General features: G+C 41.0%; 1 long non-coding RNA gene across 1 annotated transcript; it reads right to left on the minus strand.

The window, feature by feature from the left end:
• Window positions 1–6,449: 6,449 nt before the first annotated feature.
• Window positions 6,450–9,175, minus strand: LOC139439246 (uncharacterized). The gene is made up of 2 exons (XR_011649122.1): window positions 9,011–9,175; window positions 6,450–8,695 (listed from the first exon to the last, which is right to left on the minus strand). It is a non-coding gene; the product is annotated as an uncharacterized lncRNA (long non-coding RNA).
• Between the last annotated feature and the right edge of the window lie 513 nt (window positions 9,176–9,688).

The raw sequence follows: 9,688 nt of genomic DNA on the forward strand, positions 1-9,688 counted from the left end.
ATATATTCGGCAGCATCTGTGCCTTTCTCTTCCAGATTCCATTGATATCTGCTTCTGACTGTTCCTTGTGGCATCTTTCTCTTTGTCTAAATTTCATTCTGTTTATAAAGGACTTCAGTATTCCAGATTAAGCACAATCTGATTCAGTTAAGCCACACCTTAACTGAAGTAATATCTCAAAGAGAGCCTACTTACAATGGGTCTATACTCAGAGGACCATGTGGGGGACATTATTAAACCCCAGACAATCCTAAACAAAATATTAGCAAATTGAATTCAGTGATACATAAAGAGAAAAATATATTATAATTAAATTGGTTTTATCCCAGAAATTCAAGGTTTGCTTAACTCCAAAAAAAAAACTATCAATATTAATCAGCAAATTAATAGGAAAAAATATTTTATAAGCATCTCAAGAGATGCAGAAAAAGTATTTGATGAAATTCAGTATACATTGTGATTTTTTTTTTTAAGTCTCAGGAAAATTAGAAATAGAAGGGCACTTCCATAATCTGATAAAGGGTATCTTCAAAAATATCTATTGTGCCTGTCATACTCAATCATCCAATATTGAAATTCTCTCTCTGAGAATGGTAATGAGACAAGGATGCCGTCATTACCACTTGTTCAACACCATACCAGAGGCCATTGCTAATGTAATAAGGCAAGAAAAAAATAAAATGTGTAAAGATTCGGAAAAAAGAAATAAAACTACTACTTTTACTGTAGAAAAGAAAATAACCTACAGATAAATTATTAGAATTAGTAAGTGTAGCAGTCTGATATAGTTATGAATTCCAAAAATAGATATTGGATTATATTTGTAACCCAGTCTGTACCTCGGTGTGATTAAAATTATAATTAGAGCTTTGATTGGGCCATTTCAGTAGGGCGTTGAGTCCCTGCCCCTTGGTAGGTGGGGACTCACAGATAAAAGGTATGGTGAAGGACAGAGTTGGAGTTTTTTTGATGCTGGAGTTTTGAGCTGGAGCCCAGGAAGTGAACACACAGAAGAACACAGAGAAATAGAGATGGTTTCTTACACATGGCAGAAGCCCCAGGGAAAGAGACAGAGCCAGTTGCCTGATAGTCTAGAGCTGGCCTTGTGTAGTGAGCAGCTGAGCCCAGAGAGAGAAGCAGCCCTGGGAAGAGAGGACTCCAAGAAGCCTGAACTCTTGGCAGAACTATTGCCAACATGTGGCAATAGACTTGGGTGAGGGAAGTAATTTATGCTTTATGGACTGGTAACTATAAGCTTCTACCCCAAATAAATACCCTTTATAAAAGTCAACAGATTTCTGATATTTTGCATCAGCATCCCTTTGGCTAATACAATAAGTAAATTCAGAAAACTTGCTGGATACAAGGACAAATACAAAAGTCAATTGTAGTTCTCAAAATCTATAACAAGTGCTTAGAAAATTAATTTAAAACTTGATACTTTTATAATAAATTAAAAAATCAACTCTTAGGAATAAATCCAAGAAAAGATATGCAAGATCTCTATACTGAACCTCAAATATTGTTTAGAGACATTAAAGTAAACCTATGTATACCATGTTTATGAACTGTGGTGCATAATATTGTAAAGACAGCAGTTCCCTCCAAATTTATTCATAGATTCAAGGCAAACCTCAAAAAAGTTCTGAAAGGATTTTTGGTGGAAATCAACACACAGAATTTAAATTATGTAAGGAATTACAAAGGGCCAAGAAAAAAACCAGGTCAATCTTGAAGGAGACCAAAGCTGAAAAACCTACACGAATTATCACAAGTTCTTATAATTGTAGATAATTAAGAAGTGTTGAATTGGCACAAGGAGAGGCAAATAGATCAGTGTAACAATGTAGAGAGTCCAGAAATAGGCCTACACTTGATCCGTAACAAAGATGATATTGTAGTATAGTGAGAGAAAGGACAGACTTCTCAAAAAGTCATTTTGGGCCAATGGATATCAATATGGAGAAAACTCATCTTAATCTCTACCTTACGTCATTAAAAACCCCAGCTGGATTGTAGATCTAAATGTGAAAAGTAGCACAATAACACTTTTAGAAGATAACACAGAATATCTTTGTGATGTTAGGGTATGCGAAGATTTCTTAAACAGGACATGGAAATCACTAGTCACAGCAGAACTTACTGATAAATTAGACTACATTAAATTAAAGAATTTCTGTTCATCAAAAGATACCATTTTAAGAGAGCACAAAGGAAAGCCATAGACCGAAAGATATTTGCATTCCATATTTCTGACAAAGCACTCATTCATAATGAATAAAGATGTCCTTTAAATTAAAAAAAAAAAAAAAAACAGGAAAAAACTTATAGAAAAGTGGGCAAGAAACTTAACATGCATCCAAATGTCCAATAAACATCTGAAAGGGTGCTCAACTTCATTATTCAGCAGAGAAATGCAAATTTAAACTACAATTGGAGACTGCTTTTTACCCACCAGAATATTAATGTTAAACAACTAATAATTCTAAGTGTTGGTGAGGATGTGAAGCAAGTAGAAGTCTCATATGCTGTTGACAAGTTGTAAATTGGTACAAGTTTGGAAAGCTGCTTGGCAGAATCTACTAAGGCTGAATATATGTTACCGTATGACCCAGCAATTCTACACCTAGGAATATACTCAACAGAAGTGCATACATTTATATACAAAAAGACACATAAACAAGTTTATACTATTACTATTTATGATAATCAATACCAAGCAACAACCCAAATGTCTCTCGGCATTAGAATGGATAAATAAATTATAATAAATTTACAAAATAAAATACTATGAAGCACTAAAAAGTAAGTCAATATTGCTACATGCAATAACATGGATGATGCTCACATACAAAAAAAATTAAGCAAAATGGGCCAGGCACAAAATAATATGTATTGAATGATTTAGTTTCTATCAAGTTCAAAAGCAAAGGCAAAGCTGGTGTGGAGATTGGCATTAGTACAGTGGTCAGTGGTGACCCTGATGATGGACCATGAGGGACTCGGAATGGTCCTAGCACCCTGATCTGGGTGGTGGAAACAGGAATGTTTTCATTTTTGTGATTTTTATTCTTATGCTTTTCTATAGGAATCTTATGCTTCCCCTAATCAATAACAACAATTATTTATTTTAAAATAAGTCAAAGTGGTACATGTAAGAATAGCCAGAGATGTTATTTTGAAAAATATAAATAATGACTGGGTTCTTACATTACCCAGTATTAAGATATATTATAAAGCCATTAAAAGAGTGTGGTTACTGGCACAGAAATTGAAAATCAGATCAATGGAAGAAAATAGAGTTTAAAAAACAGACACATGTAATAAATGAGGATATGTGAACAGGGAAGCATTGCAAATCAAAAGGGAAAAATAAATGATTCATAAATGTTATTGAGGCAACTGAAGAATCATTTGGGTGTCAAGGAGCAGCAGCCCTACCATATGAATTATACACAAAAAGAAATTCTGGCAGAGCAAAGATTTATATTTTTATAAGGGATTATAAATATACCATAATAATAGTCATGTCATGATTATGGCATTTTTAATCACACTTCAAGTAGGGGAAGGAGGAGTGGGGGAGGAGGCTGGGTCTGTGAGAATTCTCTATTTTTTTTAAAGGTTTATTTTTTTTATTTCCCTCCCCTTCCTACCCACCTCCCCCCCACCCCCACCCCCTTGTCTGCTCCTTGTGTCCATTCGCTGAGTGTTCTTCTGTGTCCACCTGCATTCTTGTCAGTGGCACTGGGAATCTGTGTCTCTTTTTGTTGTATCATCTTGCTGCATCAGTTCTCCATGTGTGCAGCACCATTCCTGGGCAGGCTGCACTTTATTTTTCATGTGGGGTGGCTCTCCTTGAGGGGCACATTCCTTGCCTGTGGTGCTCCCCTACACAGGGGATGCCCCTGCATGGCACGGCACTCCTTGCACATATCAGCACTGCATGTGGGCCAGCTCACCACATGGGCCAGGAGGCCCTGTGTTTGAACCCTGGACCTCCTATGTGGTAGGTGGACACTCTATCAGTTGAGCCAAATCCACTTCCCTCTATATTTTCTTTGTAACTTCTCTGTAACCTTTATCTTTGTTGAAGATAAAGCGAAAAAATAAGACACTGGCGGAACGTACAGAAGAAATTGTCACTGTACATAAAAGATAACAGGTCTTACAGTGATGAAAGAAACATTGAAATTTTTTTATTGTGCTTTATTTTTTATTTTTACCTTTATTTTTATCTTTTAATTCTTTTTATTTTTGTAATTTATTATTTTATTTTTTTAGCTTTGTTTTGGGGGGTTTTGGATCACAGAAGGGTCACAACTGTGGCAGGGGAGAATCACTAGTGTGAGGTATGAGTGATGGGGGATGTGTGGGGAGGGATGTACCTGGGGCATGCCTCTATGGCATATGAATATGTTCAAGTGGTCATGGGCTATTGTCTCAGTGGGCGGAAACCCAACAATAACCAAAGAATATTGAATTCCCATCCTGAGAAGTCCTGCTACATTCTCTAATAGAGTAACAAGAATCCCCCAAGACATGGGCAGTGTCTAGTGAAGGAGAACAGACCATTATGTTAGGCCCTTTATATTGATGGTTGTACTATTGAAACTTATCTTGAGAAATTGAAATTTAGCATAGTATTACATCTTGCCTAAGAGTTACCTCCTGAGAGCCTCCTTATTGCTCACATGTGGCCTCTCTCTAAGCCAAACTCATCATATAATCGTACTACCTTCCCACCCAGCATGGAATATGACTCCCTGGGATGAGCCTCCCTGGCACTGAGGGATTATTACCAAGAGTCAACTAGTGATGCCTTAGGAAAAAGACCTTGACCAAAACGGGAAAATATTAAATACAAACGAGTTTTTATGGCTAAGAGATTTCAAAGTGAGTTGGGAGGTCATTCCAGAGGTTACTATACACATCTCAGCAAGATCTCACTGACTGCCACAGCAAACGGTGCCTCAAATAGCAGGACTCCTGAGGGTTCTAGAGACATCTAGACACTATAGGCAGGGCAGACAAGCTCAGGAATTTGGCACCCTGGTAGTGGGCCTTACTTTAGAGTATATGCTCCCCAGGATAACAGAGTTAGACTCATTTACAATTTCCCTACACATGACTCTTCTGCCTCTTTTATTTGAACCTAATTAGCACTATACTCTTTAAATATATGTCCCAGAGACTTAAATCTTCAGTCTATTCACATGCTTGTTGAGCCCAGAATCTCAGCAAAAGTTGCAACACCTACTCTTCAGTTCATTGGACTAGGCCAGAACAACTAACAAAAGAATGATGATGGACAGTGCCCATCCCAAAAAACAGAGAGTATCTACAACTGCAAGCAAGACAGTTGCACCCATCTGCCCCATGGGATCTAGGCCCCCTCTCAATCAGAAACAGAGTGGGCATCACTATCCCAAAATCCTTAAGATTGAGCAATGAACAAACATAAAGGGGACTGCAACTATGGACATAAGTAGACTTACGACTATTCTAGCAATGGAAGAAATTGTATCATTGATAGAACGGCATTGGTCACCAGAGGTTCTGAGGGATGGGAGAGAGAAGAATAGTTGTAACATGGGGTACTTTGGAGACATTGGAATTGTCCTGCATGACGTTACAGTGATGGATACAGGCCATTATACATTTTGTAAAAATCCTATGTAATTGTGCCTTGCAAAGTATAAAATATAATGTAAACTGTAGTCCATGGTTAGCAGCAATGCTTCAATATGTGTTTATCAACTGTAACAAATGTACCACACTAATGAAAGATGTTGTTAATGCAGGAAAGTGTGGGAGGGGAAGGGGATGGAGTATATCAGAATTCTCTATATTTTTGATGTAACATTTATGGAAATCTAAAACTTCTTTAATAATTATAATTTAACTAAAAAAGTAACATTTAAAAAATCACACGCCAAGAAAATACTGATACATTCGACCTCATTAAAAGTAAACAATTTCCATGCTACCAAAACAGAATGACAAATTACATATTCTAAAACTATGAGACAGTACAGGATTTACAGTTCTAATTTATAAAGAGCTTTTATGAGCCAAAAAGAAAAGCAGCAACACCCTTTTTAGAAAACTGGACAAAGGACATGAAAAGCTGATTCATAAAAATAAAAGCAAGTGGCCGGTAAACACATACAAAGTTGCTTAATATCACAAGTAATCAAAGAAATGGAAATAAAGAATTCATATTTGTGGGTTCATGGGATTAGCAGAGTTTAAGAAGCTTCTCAAAGCCTAGTATTGGCAAGGGTATGAGGAAATGGTTACATCATACTCCGATGTTGATATTATAAACTGCAGGACAGAATAATATGTATCAAAATTTAAAAAAAAACTATACCAGCAATTTAATTTCTGGAAATTTACCTTTAAATAAATTCCTGTAAGTAAATAATCAGTCAAGTAACCAAAAGTTGTCCATTGCAATGCAGTTTATAAAAGTGAAATATTGGGAAAAGTACTGAATGTATATCAAATGGGAGTCAGCTAAATAAATTATGATACACAAGTGGAATACCAAGGTAGTCATGATAAGTGGTTGCACTTATGGCTATAGAAAGACATGGTGATGAATGGAAAACAGTTAACAACAACAAAAAATCAAACAAACAAATGCTGTGGTATCATCCCCTTGATGAAAATGTATTTGTAGGTGTACACATATATGAACGTAGATAGCTGGAAAAAATATCCACTGAGTTTCAACAGTGATTCTTTCTTTTTTATTTTTCTTATATTTGGTGTTTCTCAATGACTACTATTTCATTTTATGATGAGAAAAAACAATCTTATTCTCTCTTGAAAATAAAATGTCAAGGAACAATAACCTGGTTTGTTTAGTCACTGTCAAAAGTTTCATACTTGTGCTATTTACCATCTTTCCCACTTGTCCTACTAACCTTCCAGTAAGATCCAAATCAGACTGAGAATTGAGGGACAGGAAGAACTTTCCTTGGACTGAAAGGTATGCCTTCTGCAGCCTTCAGCAGCTATGCCTCCTCCTCCTCTGGCCCCTCCCTGAGGCAAAGGAGCAGGAACTCAGTGCCTGGGGGTCCTCTCGGTGGGAGGCCCCAACTTGCTCTTTCTGTGTTCCAAGAGTTCTGGGGATGGCTGGGTGTTGCAAGAGTTCTAGGGATGGCTGGGTGCTTTGCATTTCTCTAGGTTTTTCACTAGGGACCTGACCTTGCAAACTCTGGAAGGCCACAGGAGCTGGGAAGGCAAGGAGGGAGAAGTTTGTGTTTTAGGGAAGATAGAATGTTTTTCCGATGACAGATACAGAGCTGTACCAAAAGAAGTTTGAAATGTTCTGTCCTACCCATAATCTTTCCTCCAACAAGTTTACCAATCCTACAAAAATAACTAGCCTTTTCGTTTTTAAAAAAAGATTTACTTAAAAAAATTTTGGGAAGCCGGTGTTGCTCAACAGATAAGAGCGTCCACTTTCCATATAGGAGGTCCAAGGGTTTGATACCCAGGGCCTCCTGGCTCGTGTGGTGAGCTGGCCCACGTGCAGTGCTGCTGTGCCCAAGGAGTGCCAGCCCATGCAGGGATGCCCCTGCATAAGGGTGCCCCCGTGCCAGGAGTGGCCCCTGTGCAAGGAGAGCCACCCCACGTGAAACTGCAGCCCGCCCAGGAGTGGTGCCATACACAGAGACCTGATGCAGCAAGATGATGCAACAAAAAGAGACACAGATCCCCAGTGCTGCTGCTGAGAACACAAGCAGACACAGAAGAGCACACAGCAAATGCACACAGAGAGCAGGTGGGGGGAGCGGGGGCGGAAAAAATAAATTTATCCTCCCCCTCCCCCGGATAGTTCTCACCTTTTCCGGAGGTACTGGAAACCAAATCCTGTACCTCTCCTATGGTAGGTGGGTGCCCAACTGGTTGAGCCACATCTGCTTCCCCATATTTTTCATTTTAATCAGTACTAGGAGATGGTAAACTCAGTCAAAAGAAGGAAGCAACAAGAGAAGAAAGGAAACATTTAGTAACTGGGCCCCAAAGGGTACTTCTTCCAAGAATCACATTGTTCAGATCCAAGGAGGGTTGAGCACACTACTTACACAAAAACTTGAATAACTGGAAATGTCTTACTTTCTCTCAAGTGGTTCCTTCCAGTATAGACAGTTCAATGCGCTGGACTTTTTTTTACATGGGGGCAAAGTGTGAGCAAAATCCTCCCTTTAGTAAAGGCTTCGGTTCTGAGAACTGGAGATGCTCAGAGTATTGGCCTGAATTTCCCCAAACTGGGTCCATCCGCCCACATCTGGAAACCCCTCTCTTGCCCGCGCCACGAGCAAGCCAACACCGGTGCTTGGAGAGCAGCGCCGCCGGGAGCCGGAGCCGGGCGCGCTCACGTGGCTCACCCCCGGGCCAGCTCCGGGCTCGTGCAGGGCACCTCCAGCTAATCTGGGGGTTGGTGAAAAGCCAAGGGGAAGGGTTATGTAACTGAAAGTTTAAACTTGGGAAAACACGCACAAGAGCCTGGTTACAAGGAGAAAACCACAGCCCTGGAGACGGCGTGCCTGTCTCGTCGCCCTGTAAAGATGCAGTTGTCATTCCATCTGCCTGTCTTCCGGGGTGTCCAAATGACCGAGCCGTCGATCTAGTGAAAGTGGAACCTCTGCCTCCCAGGGTCACTCACGTGTCATCCCCTCTGTGCAAACAAAAATGAAAATCCTTAGAAATATCCGTCGGCCTCATCTTTGCATCGCTTTCTCCTGACGGGCGCTGAGCAGTGCAGCTCCCAGCCCCGGGGAATGCAGACGCTTCCCGCCCTGGAGACGGGAGTCTGGGAGCGTCGCGGGCACTGAGCTCTTGCTGCTCAGCAGCAGCGCCTGGCCCAACACAGCTGCACAGCGGCTTTGGCTAACTACCGGAAACTGGGACAAACTGACCGGGGAGGCCCGGTGACGTGGCCAGTCCCGGACACCAGCCCCCGGCTCTGCGCTGCTCCCCCAGGCCCGCTCACGGCCAGAAGGCTGCTCGGAGAGGTGCAGAGGCAGGTGCGCCCGCGGGAGCCTGGCGGCGCCAAAGCTGGCAGCTTTTCCAGATGGGTGCAGAGAGAAATGCCCTCCTCACGCTGAGAGGCTGAGAGAAAGGGCCTCGGGCTAATCCCTGTGAGAAAGGCTCGCTCAGGGAGAGCAGGGCAGGAATCCAGGAGCCGGCGCTGGGTGCTGGCCCCTGGGAGCGCTCATTCCACGCCCCCACCCCGCCTCTGCGCGGTGGGACAGGGGCCCAGACAGGTGGGAACCAAGAGGCGCCCTGGCCCCGGAGGCACTTCGCTCCTCCCTGTACCTGCCAAAAAGGAGCAGCCACATTCTTCTGCAGTTTTCACAGCTGACACCAGGCATCTACTGGCCTGGGGTTCACTTCACAAAACCTCTGGAAGGGGAGGTGGGGTGGTTTAGCTCAGCGCTGATCAGTGCATTTTGCATCAACAAAATGAGAAAAATAAGGCAATGCCGTGAGATTTTCAGACAGTTATGTGTATTCCATTTAAGAAGTGCTCTTACTCAAATTCCAGGTTCTGGATTCTGGATTTAGCTGATTAGCTTTTTTATTTTTTTAAATAAAAATAATTATTTTTAAAGCATTTTGGTTACATAAATGCTACATTGAAACCATAGGGGGAAGCAGACTTGGCTCA

Source organism: Dasypus novemcinctus, chromosome 1, assembly GCF_030445035.2.
Source record: "Dasypus novemcinctus isolate mDasNov1 chromosome 1, mDasNov1.1.hap2, whole genome shotgun sequence".
Lineage (NCBI taxonomy): Eukaryota > Metazoa > Chordata > Mammalia > Cingulata > Dasypodidae > Dasypus > Dasypus novemcinctus.